This window comes from Pinus tabuliformis, chromosome 3_1, assembly GCF_031772625.1.
Source record: "Pinus tabuliformis cultivar Carrire ecotype Pingquan chromosome 3_1, CPIR1, whole genome shotgun sequence".
NCBI lineage: Eukaryota > Viridiplantae > Streptophyta > Pinopsida > Pinales > Pinaceae > Pinus > Pinus tabuliformis.
In genome coordinates, this window is record NC_142301.1 from 127,511,658 (window position 1) to 127,524,216 (window position 12,559).

A 12,559-nucleotide genomic window follows, 5' to 3' on the forward strand; every position below is an offset into this window, starting at 1 on the left:
TGACCTTTTGTTGGATTATATTGTAGTCTGTATCTCTTGTGCCTTCCCTATATCCTGGGCTATGTTCACCTGAGATTCTATACGAGAATGTGGTCCTTCGTTGTTAATAGTTACACTAGGCATAGGTTTGTCATCAGCTCTTAACAAATGCAATGGGATTGTTTCAAGCCTCTAATTCCTGAATTCTTGAAACCTTTCAAAGTCATCAGGGTTCAAATTTTCCTTCACCCAATCGAATGCTTGTTCAAATGATTTAGATAATTGTAAAATATCTTCGAATTCATGAGCTTCATGGACATAGGGTTTGACCTTTAGTGTTGTAGTAACATTTTCTGCTACTTTTTGTGGGTCGAATTGCCTCTTTGGTAGAGTATGGAGCCTTAGGTTGTCTAATTTTAGTTACTCTTTGTTTGCATGGTTGAATTTTTCCAGTGAAAAAGAACCACACCGAATAGGAAAGGGTGGCCATAATGATTTTTTTCTATCTTTCAAGGTCTTGGTTAAGCGCTTCCCAACATTTTGGTGAGCTATTTCTCTAGCTAAGAGCTTGTCGGAGACGCACAAAAAGGAGTACATGTGGGTCTATTGTACTGCCATAAACTCTGATATATGTGACCATTGTTCAGCAAAATACTTTCATACTACGAGAAGGTCTATAGTGGCTTCCTTAGAAAATCTAGGGGCTTTCTTATAAAAAATCAGTTGATGTAATGGTAAAATAACACCATGCCATATTTTGTAAAAATGGGGAGTAAAATGGGATTCCCACATCTATGTGTGACTGAGATGGATGGGGTAGGGGTCTTGCAGAGTCCATTTCCAACCCATGATTGGAAACTTAGTACATAAACAGATGGCATCCATGATATAGGCATTCAAATAAAATGGAGGAAGGTTCTTTGTGGAGGTGCTCTCTTTTGACAATATTCGGAAATAGCAGTAGTTAGGTTATAAAATAAGATAGTGGCCCAATTCATTATATGGGAATTGACACAGGCATCGATTAAAGGGACCCATTCTATAGAGAACTTAGTATTATTAGGCAATCCATATAATCTACCTAACATAGAAGTTGCATAGTTATGGCGATTTGCTAAAGAAGCAATGGGGTACATACTTGTCTTATCATATTTGAATTTGTTCTTTAGGACTATCCAACCCTAAATCACCTTGAAGGGTTCTTCATTCTGCTTTGTGAACTTGGCCAAAACTGATTTACCATATATATCCTGACGGTCAGGGAGATGATACATTTGTTTGAAATCTTTAGCTTTGAATGATCCCATCAGCTCCATCTTTGAGTTCTTTAATTGTCTATCTTCAATACTGATATTTTCCACCACCCATCTAATCATATCAGTGTATGGGAGTATCTTAGCTCTTGCTCCTATTCTATGAAGAAAGGAGCAAGAAGCATCTTTGAATTGAACTCCGGAGGGTTTTATTGAGTCTATTGTTTCCTTGGTGACGGTAATTTTAGGTCGTTAATCTTCAAGTCTGTTGTAGATGACTTCCCATGCCGTTTCTCCTCCATCGTCACTACACCCTGTATCAGCCAATACAGGTGACATTTCTAAAACCTCAGACTCTAAAATGCTCTGTCGCTTTTGCTTTTGCATTACCTTCCATAATGACATCTCCTTTGAAGCTTGCCTAAAACAAAAGAGATATATCAGCGCACACAATAGAGGGAAATTAAGGCTGAGAGCTCTTTGAAATGACTTTGAATTGTGGGAAGATTTTGAATGTGATTTCTGTGTTAACTAGCCATAACTTGAAAACATCAATTTCTCTCCTCGAGCTGCTAAACATTAATTACTCTGTCAAACCACTTAATATTTCATTAAAACTCAGTAACTTCCCATGCTTCATGCCTTATTTTCCACATCATAGTTTTCAAATGTTGTCATATAACGTTGCTCAGAGATAATGCAAAATGCGATTGCGAAAATCGCAATATCGCATTTCGTAATTTTTTAAGTGGTGACATAATGGCATGCTTCATTAATTTTCAACTTGCGAAGTGCGATCACATGTTCTTAAAGTGTTGTGATTGGAAAATCGCAGTAGGGGATTTATCACATATTGCATTTATGGATTTTCTTTAAGATGTTTATAATTGTCACATGGAAAATTGCGAAATGCGATTTGCGATAAAATTTATGGGTTGTAGTCTAAGGTTTTAAATAAATTTGTAGAGTTAGGATTTATTTTCAAAGGCTAAAAATTTAAAAGGGTCCCCATTTATATGTCAAATATTAATTATTAGTCCCTATAAATGGGGGGTTATTACATAGTACAACAATTGGCGATTCACTTGGGAGAACCAGCTATCTCTGATTGGTCTTTTGAAATTTCTAAAACTTTCAAAATTAGAAGAGTTACAGGAATAATAATTACATGAGTCATAAACTAAACAACATTTCTCTGAATTCATAATCACTCACTCAATTTATTTACTCAATTACTTTACTCTTGTAGTGATAAAAATACAAATGTTTGCATCAGTCAATTACTAAGATTTAAAGAGATATAGCAGGTGTCTTCTACAAATTAGTTTTTATTTTTTACTCATTTATCACAAATAGAGCTTTAGCTACCAGTAGGCATTCACAACCTCGGCAATTTATCTTTCAACCAACAATGATTCATTGTCCCATATCATTTTTAGAATTCAAAATGATATTCATTTGATTTCTTTCTCATTTGGACCTTTTTTTTTCCTTTCATGTAATTTTTGTTTCAAGTTTCTTAAAAGACATTGTCTAGGCTTTGTAACCCAATAATGACAATTCCATTCACTGGTTGTAACTAAACTAAACAAAATGGCTCTTGATGAGACCCCTTGTCCTTTGATTGATTAGATCATTGGCTATTACCCTGTTTTGAAATGCAGTTTTGGTAATATCAATTTAATTATTCCCTTATGATCATGGTAATTAAGCTCGTAATGAAACTTATTATCTTTTAAGTTTTGCATATTTTAGAATTACACTCTGAAAAAATAAAATTTTATTAGATACTCATATGTAGAAAGTCCTTACTAGGTTAAAGATTCTTTTCTTGACTGATACCAAAACATCTATACTTTATAAAGTTAAGAGCTTATTCATAGAATAAGTGTTTCTAGCAAGGTCAAGTTTTTCCAAAGAAATATGGTTCACTTTGATACTCAAATGATCTAATTATTTCTTTAACTTTTCCTATTTATAGAAGCAAAAAATCAAAATATTATCAGAGACTTTATTTTAAGAAGCCAAAAGTAAATAATAATTAACCTTTATTTTCCTACGAACCTTAAAGACAATATGATACAAAATTAGAAGAGGTTGTCTTCTACGAAAAATATTTTTTCAAAATTTGCCCATTAACGGGCAAGGAATTAATTATACCTAACAGGTCTTGTAAAAGAAATGTTGATGGACCAATTTTCTCAATGATTTGGAATGGTCCAAGCCATAGCCTTTGGAATTTGGTGTGTTTTCCCTTTTCCTCATGTGCTTTGTCCCATTTCAAAACCATATCACCTACTTCAAAGGTTTTATGACTCATAGAAGTTGTATCAAAAGAGGCTTTGACTAATTTCTGATGATGGAAATGGGTAGCTTTAGCCTTTTCTCTTTCTTCTTCAAGCTTAAGGATCTGAAATTATCTTTCTTGAAGAGGAGAAGAAGGATTTTCATTAATAAATTGCACTAGGCGAGAGATGGGATTGCTGTGTTTGTGGGGATAACTGCTTCTTTTCCATAAACTAAAGCAAAAGGAGAAGAACCGATTGAGGCCTTTAGTGTTATTATATCTGTCCAAAGAGAAAATGCCAATGCTTTGTGCCAATTCCTATGATTTTGGTCTATAGTCCGCTTGATGATTCTGATAAGGTTTTTGTTTGTTGATTCGGCTAATCCATTACCTTGTGGATAATAGTTGGGTGAATACTTCAATATGAAACCTCTATTTAAGGCAAATTCTACCGTAGTATTTCTGGAAAAATAAGATGCATAATCAAAATTAAAGTTGTGGGTAAGCTAAACCTGGTGATTATGTACTCATCAATAAAGTCTGTAATACTTTCTGTATTAGCTACCTTTAGTGGGATAGCTTCTACCCATTTCATGAAATAATCAATAGATGTAAGGATGTACTTGTGTTGCTTGGAAAAGTTAGGAACACTCTCACCAATTATATCTAATCCCCATTTTTTAAATGGTTGTTGGGTATTCATTGGCTGTAAAGGGAATGCTGGTTTCTTTTCTCTTCCAGCTATGGTTTGACAAGTTTTTCATTTTCTTGCATAGTCATGTGCATCCTTAAATAGTGCCGGCCAATAATAACCTGCATGTAGGATTTGTGAGTTGTGGTGTTTCCTCTAAAATGACCTCCAGCTGGTCCATCATGTAACTCTTTCATAACCTTTTCAGCTTCAGGTTTTTCTAAGAATCTTAATAATACTGAATCATATTTTTTCCTAAATAATACATCATCAATTAATTCATATTGATTTTATTTCAACCTTAAAGCACGCTTTGTTTTGTAATTGAGATGCATAGGAGCATATCCATTCTTTAAATAAAACTTCACATCAGCACACTGTGATTGTGCATCATTGAGGCTTACCTCTGATATTTGTACTTCATTACCTTGGTCTTCTTCTATTGATAAGTGGGAAGCTCCAGTTAGCATCCTGCAAAAACCTTGGCCCCTAACAACTTTAGTTGGATAGATTTCTACATCATACTCTTGAAGTGCAGTGACCCAATTGGCTCTTTTCTCCCCCACTTCTCTTTGAATCAAAAATTGCCTTACTGTAGGGTAAGGTACTACTATTTTTGTATGTGTCTTGAGGAGAAACATTCTGGAATGTTTCAAGGTTATAAAGACAGCAAAATCCTCTTTCTCAATAGCTGAGTAGTTTAGCTCAGCACACTGTAAATTGGAACTGAAAAAAGAGATAGGTGCCTCGATGTTTTAATCGCTTAGCTGTGTTAAAACTGCTACATATGATGTATCAAATGAAAATGTGTACAATACAAAAGGTTTAAGAAAGTCTGGAGTTGTTAAAGAAGAAGCATTAATAATGGTTTTTTTTATTAACTCAAATGACTCTCTTTCATATTTACCCCATTTGAATACTACATTCTTTCTTATCATTGATTGAACGGGTAGAACAATCTTTGAAAAATCTAGAACAAATCTTCTTACAAAATTAATTTGGCCTAGGAATGATTGCATGGTCTTTTTATTATGTGGGAGAGGAATCTTTTCAATTTCTTGGATTCGATCAGGATCAATATAAATTCCTTTCTTGGACATTATGAATCCAAGAAGCTTGCCTTTTTCTAAAGGAAAGAATGACTTTTTGGGATTTAAGGAAATGCCATATTTCTTGCATCTTTCAAAAATATGCTTTAGGTCATTCAAATGATTATTTTTGTTCCTAGCATAGACTGTGATGTCATCTAGGTAAATAACAACTGATTTATTAATCATACCTTTAAAATAAACATCCATGGCGTGTTGAAATGTATCACCTGCATTGATGAGTCCAAAAGGAATCTTCTGATAAGCATATATCCCCCACTTGGCTCTGAATGTTGTCTTTAGTTCGTCGTCTAGATGTACAAGAATCTAATTATATCCCAAGAATCCATCTAGAAAAGAAATTAACTCAGAGCCTGCAACTGATTGCAATATTTTCTCCATGGTAGGCAAAGGAAAGTTAATCTCAAATCTAATATTCATAATTAATATTAATGTTTTAAAGTTAATCTAGTAATATTCATAATGTTAATCTTGAGAAGGTAATGGATCTTAAATCTGCAAAGGATATATGGGACATATTGTAGGACCTATATGAAGGAGACACCAAGAGAAGCAATGGAGAGAAGAAGAACAAAAAGAAAAATAAGAACGTATCTCATAAGAAAGAGTCTCAGCATAATGAGATCCATCCCCCTAATGCCAATGCAACATATCATCAAGAGGAGAAATCAGAAAATAAAGGCATAGGAGAACCAAATGTGATGCAAGAAAGCATATTTGAAGGTAAGGATGATTGTGAGATATTTCTTAGTTGTGCGTTAAATGTTTCTAATGGTATCCATTCAAAGTTGAATATTCAAGATGATAATGGCTATGATAGAATGGTAATTTTAAAAGACGAACTTGATTCAACCATGGTTGTAATAGAAAAACTTACTAATGAAACAAAAAGGATAATAGATTAGAATAGGGACCAAAAGAGCATATTGAAAATATGTGACAAGAAATAGAATAAGCTCAAAGAAGTAATGATCAGCCTAAATACCCAGTCAAAGGAAGCGAAAAGAATTTATGTGATGGGCATGTAGCTAAAAGAAAGAGAAGGTCAATGTGAAAAGCTAGAGGCTGAAATTTCCTCAATGAGAAAAGATCTTGAGAAGAAAGACAATCAGTTGAAGTTGGAGAAGAGTACCAAGAGTTTGGACAACATGTTTAGCAACCAAAGATCTCCCTTGATCAATTATTGTCTTGGATTTCATAAGGGAGAATCTAGTTCACAAGTAGGTGGAAACAATAATGCATAAACTAAAAAGGATGTAGTAGAAAATGATAGTAATGTGAGCAAAAAGAGGGGAAGCAAGCAACAGAATCAACAACTAAGAAGTGAACCAAGAAATGCATCCTTGTCAAGATCATTCTCTCCAAGAGAATAATATGGTAAAATTCAAAGAAGAAATAATAGCCCCTTTTCTCCTTTGATGGATGAGGTTGAATGTTACATATGTCATAACTTTGGACATGTTGCATCCATTTGTAGAAGAAAATTGTTTGGATATCAGCAGTACAATATGCAGTATTTTAGGCAACAAAAGAGATCATCATCCTCCAAATATACATGTTCATTTTATGGTTATTGTTTTTCATGCAACATCTTTGGACATAAGGATATTGATTGCAGATCTCATGCATGGAGTAGAAATATTATTAATGCAAGGAAAATATCTAATGTGGATAACAGAATATATGGTCCTCTTTCCTCATATCTTGGTCATGTGAGACCCTACACTTGTGACAATATTGGTCACATGGCTAGAGACTGTAAGTTTCCTAGTTTCTCAAGGAATATCAAGCAAAATTAAAATCATGTCCATAGTATGCATAACAAAAATCTAGTGGAGAATGTGCATACCAGAAAGAAATATATCAAAGTATGGAAGAAGGAGGAGCAGAAAGTGAAGTGTGTTCTTGGTCTCTGCACACTTGAAGAAGATGGAAAATGGTACGTAGAAAACAGATGTTCCCATCATATGTCAAGAGATAATAGTAGATTCCTCTGCTTGAGGAAAATCAAAGGTGGCCATGTTATTCTTGGAGATAATTCACCAGCAAAGGTGTTAGGAAAAGGTAAGGCCAACCATGGTGATAAGAAGACAAATGTAGTTGACATGTTACTAGTTTAAGGCTTGAAGAATAATACCTTGAGCATGAGTTCAAAGGTTGATGGAAAAAAAGAAGTCATATTCAACACCAAAGGATGAAATATTTGGAAAGAAGGGTCAAAATATTGATAGCTAGAGGAATTAGAACCCAAAAAAATGTGTATGTGCTAAAAGGAAGAGTCGGAAAAAATGAGATATTGAAGAAAATCTCTTCCTCCTTAGATTCCGAGTAAGAGAAGACCTTTCATTACCTGGTGTATATTCAAAAAAAGACGGTAGAATATCAATTTGATGCATGCATGGTCTTAGGGGGAGAATATGGAAACAACATGGGAAGCCTGACGAAATCATGAAGATGAGTTGCAGTAGAATCATGGCGTGACCAAGAGCATAAAAGAAATATCAGATCCATAGGATCAGAAAGAAGATTGGAAAGTGCATGAGCTTTAGGGCATATATACATGGACTTGTGGTATCAAGGATTGTGTGTTGTTTTTATGTTGCTTTCACTTTGTTTTTGCTACAAATACATATATAGTAGTCATGAGTGAAAATCATTTGAATCATCCATGTATTTTCTCACTTATCATTTGGAAAATTTGTTGAGTATCCATGTTTTAGTGATGCATAGAAGGAAGTTATTTATTTCAACCATGTATGCACTTTTGAAGGTAAATATATAGCCTTGTACTTCCACTGATGTAGCCATGTATTACCATTCTTTAGTCATATATTATAATTTTATATCCTTTGTAGTGTTTGAGTCATGAATACCTTGGTTTAGTATATGTATTCTCTTGCATGTTACAAGGAAGCATGGGTTCCAAGAAGATAAAGTAGAGTAGAAGAAAATTCATTGAACAATAACCTTGAAAGTCGATTGTAGTCCAAGTACATGTTCAGGGGGAGCATGAGCACATGTTCAACATTGTTGGCCTTGTTTCCATTGATGTCACATTGCTTTGAGCCAACAACATAGTTTACTTGCCTCTTGTAAAAGCTATAAGTGTGAGAAACATAATTGATTTTCATTGCTAATGTTTATTTGCAGGTGTGTTGTAGCTTACTATAGTAGTCAAGTGTTTCATAAGAAAACTATTATCAACATGGTGTGCAAAGAGGGAGAATGAAATCATATTGGGTTATCCTTTTCCATTGATATCAAAGGGGGAGAATGAACCAGCCAGCTAATGGAGAATGAAAGCTAGTGGATAAAATTAGTTGATGATGTGGTTGTCGTGTTGCCATCAATGCCAAAGCGAGGGATTGTTGGTAGCATGGTGTTGGCATTAATTTCAAAAGTAAGCCAGTCATGTGATGGGCATTGATTTCAATATTTGAGTCAACCTATATGTTGGCATTGAAACTCCTAGAAGTGTGCTTGTACATGGTCTTGATTAGTTTCTAGTTCTATAGATGATTGGATTGATGATTTTGTGGTGTAATGATGCATGTGTTGAAGGTGGTTGCATATATGGATGGAGAAACTTTACTTTTCCCTAAATTAGCCAACAGACGTAGATTAAGGACAGTCTATTTGCATTTGCAAATCATATTTTTGTTTGCAAATCACATTTGCAGTGTCAAAAGGGTGTTAGCAACCCATATTTTCAATGGAAAAGCAGTGTTTGTAGTCCTAGGGATGGAAAACAAATATCTTAGGCTATACAATGGAAATTTCCCATTGTATCTCTTCTGGTGTGATTTGATTGGTCCTCGTGGATTTGATTTGGTAACAATTAATAATTTTTATTTTTTCGTCATGATTTGGTCCAAAACTAATTAAATGTAATTAATGTGATAGATTCATGTTAATCTGGTTCGATTATTGACTAAGAAAAAAGTGAATTCCTTATGATTTGGGCCGAAGAAGGATCATTTTGTTTATGAAATGTGATTTGGGTGGAGTTCAAGTGTATGGAGTGTTGGTGTGTTCTAGATTTTGGTCATATCTTATGTGATTTGGTGAAAAATAAATTTGCATTAATAATCAGGGTCGAGAAATGTGGTTGATGGATGATCTGATCGTTGAAGTAGAGATCCTTTTTTTACTAAGCACCTTTGTGATTTACACGTGTGAGCCTGAATGTATGGATTATATGTTGTGCTTGAGTGTTTTTAAATTGCTAATACAACTTGAGCATTGAGTGATCCATAATTGTGTAGATCAATTTGTTGGTATGTGCCCTTGAAGATTAATTATTGTGGATGGAGCAATGTAGTGGTTATGCGTTGGAGTGAAAATTATTTTTTTTTCCAAGGATTCTTTGTTGATAAATTTTTTGTGCATGGACATGACCAACCATGAGTGAGTTGGTGCGATTTGGTGCATAAGTTATTGCATGTAACCTATGTGTGATCTTGTAGATCGACAACAACAAAGTGTGATATGATGAGTTTGGCCTATGCATGGATAGAGAGCCATATGTGGTATATTTAATGAAATATCATATGAATAGCATATAGAACCTTTAGATCTAGAGTTTGTAGGGTGGAGGACTAATGGTAATGATCAAAAAAATGGTGGTTCATTCAGCAACGAGGATGGTTGTTTTTTTGTTTGTGTTGCAGGCAGTTTTGTGCATTGACCAAGTGCTATGGAGAATAAAGTATTAGTGTAGCTATTGTGTATTTTGTATTTCTAACATTTTTTTGTAGGAAGTATGTTGTTGGTGTTAATTCCCTATTGATTTAGGTTGTTTCTAGAGTCTATTAATGCCATGTATTTCAATATAAGTCAATGACTGATGAGGATCAAAAAGAGGACAGAGTATTGGTATGTATCCTACTCCTATGGAATGACTAAGTGAGTTTATGACAGTGTTTACATGAGTATGCATGGCTACAATATTATATATGTTGTTGCTAGTGTGTCATTGTTAGTGAAAGTGTTTGTATGGCTAAGTGAGGTCGCCAATCCAATCATGTAAAGTTGAGTGTGAGTGATTGTATTTGTGGTTTTATATGTTTGATATGTGGTTTATGGCATGGTTGTATGAGAATTGTTTAGTTAAAGTATGTTTCTAGGGTTTTACATTTCAGAGATGGACAAAATATGTTGATAATGCATTTCTTGTTGGGTTTAGTGATGGTTGAGTTTGTATGTTGCTAGGGTTTGACAAAGACATGTATATGTTGAGAAAAGAGAGTTTGGGTTGTAGTGTTGTTGAGTGTGTTGAGTCCACAAAGGTGTTTTTTATGTTTGTATTAAGAAAAGAGATTTTTTGGATCCAATATGAAAATGTATGAAAGGAGGTCCAAAAGATTTTGAAGGTTAGGGACTTCAGGGAAAGTGGTGGCTTCTTGATTATGGAGTGGTGGCTTCATTTAGGTGGAGGTATGAAAAACTATTTGGGGTCAGTGCCTCCAACAGATGGGTGTTTTCATATAGCTAGGAAAGCGGATGCTTCCATCAGGTAGTGGCTTAGAGCGAATGGGTTCTCACATATCTCACAAGTCAATTCTTTCATACTGGTGGGTGCTAGTATATGATGTAAAGAAGATTTTATATAATAAGAAGAGAAATACAAGTTCAATTGTTTTTTTCCTGAAAGGGTTTCCACCTAATATCTGGTGTCCATGTGCTGATGATGGTTTATGTGTTTCTCTCATGTTTTCTTTGATGTTCTATATGTCGGTCATTGTTTATGAATTTGTTAATCTTGTATGATTTATTTGGTATTCTTAGTTATATTTGGTGCTATTAATTATTCAGATAATTGTTGTAAATAAAAGGTAAAAGTTGTAATTGGTTGTCCATTGAGCATAATACTAATTCAACCCCCCTCTCAATGTTATCAATCTCCCATCACCTTTCATATTTCAATATATCAATATACAACTATGTTAATATGTTGATATAGAAACATGTCGATATTATGATATCAGTAATATCTTTATCACCATCCCTTACAAATCCCCAATATGTCGATACACTAATATGCTACCATGGTAGCTCAACCTGCCACCTCATTCCTCCAACAAGCAATCACCATCTAACACATGGAATCCACTGATGTGTCCTTTTCCACATGGCACTTTATGACATGTGCCACATGTCATTCATAATTGTATAACTGGCAAACCAAAGCTACCAAATTTGGGTGGCATGTGCTGTACATGTGGTGTTGCCACATCATCCTTCTAACGTCATCATGACATCATCCTTCTATTCTTCTAGCATTCTCGTAACAAGTTTTCTTCGAAATAATCCATACCTAAGTGTTAGTATTTGGAAACTATTTCCTTTGTAATTTGTTTTTGGCCAATAGTTAATACTTTGACATGAATTTATCTATTAATGAGAGATGGAAACAAAAGCAATCACAATTTGTTAACATTCTTCTATTGGAATGATGCCATATCAACGTTTTATCAAGCCAATTCCTTGATATCATTGAGTATTGATATTCCAAGGTTTGACTCTTTGATTGTCTCAAGTGACAAAAATCCATACATCAAGTTTCATCTATCATAACAACCCGATATAAAAAATATTTATGCACTAAAAAAATCGATTCATCGATATGCCAATATGTGGTCGTGCTTGGGAACAACACTTGGTTCTGGGTGCTTGTTAAGTATAACTCTTAGGTGATAAATTTCTAAAACATTTAGAAATATTAAATTATATTAGCTTTAGGGTTTAATGTTGTCGAATTTCAATTTAAGTGTTTGATTTACTCTCCACTAGAAGAGAAGGGAAAAGGGATAACTGAAGCTTGAAACCATAATCAAAGAGTAAGTGTTTAATATAGATCTATCACTAGTTTATTATACATCAACTATCAAGTTAACATTATGACTCTCTTATGATATATACATATAACCTATATCTTAAACTAGTGTATTTTCTTGATTGTAAGGATGTGTGAAGCATAAAGCATATGGTTATATTGTATAAATAGGTTTAACATGAACCCATATGACTTAGGTTGAATATCTTGGCTTCTAGGTGTGGTGATGACTATGTATAGGCCAAGGAAATAAGGTTAATATTTATACAATTATTTAATTGGTATAAAGAGGGATATACCCTTTGTGAAACATGTCAATCCTAACTAGAAATCTTATTCTACACAAAACCAAGTAATGGGTTTTATATTTGAGTTTGAAATAGGTGAGTAGAGATATTGAATTTG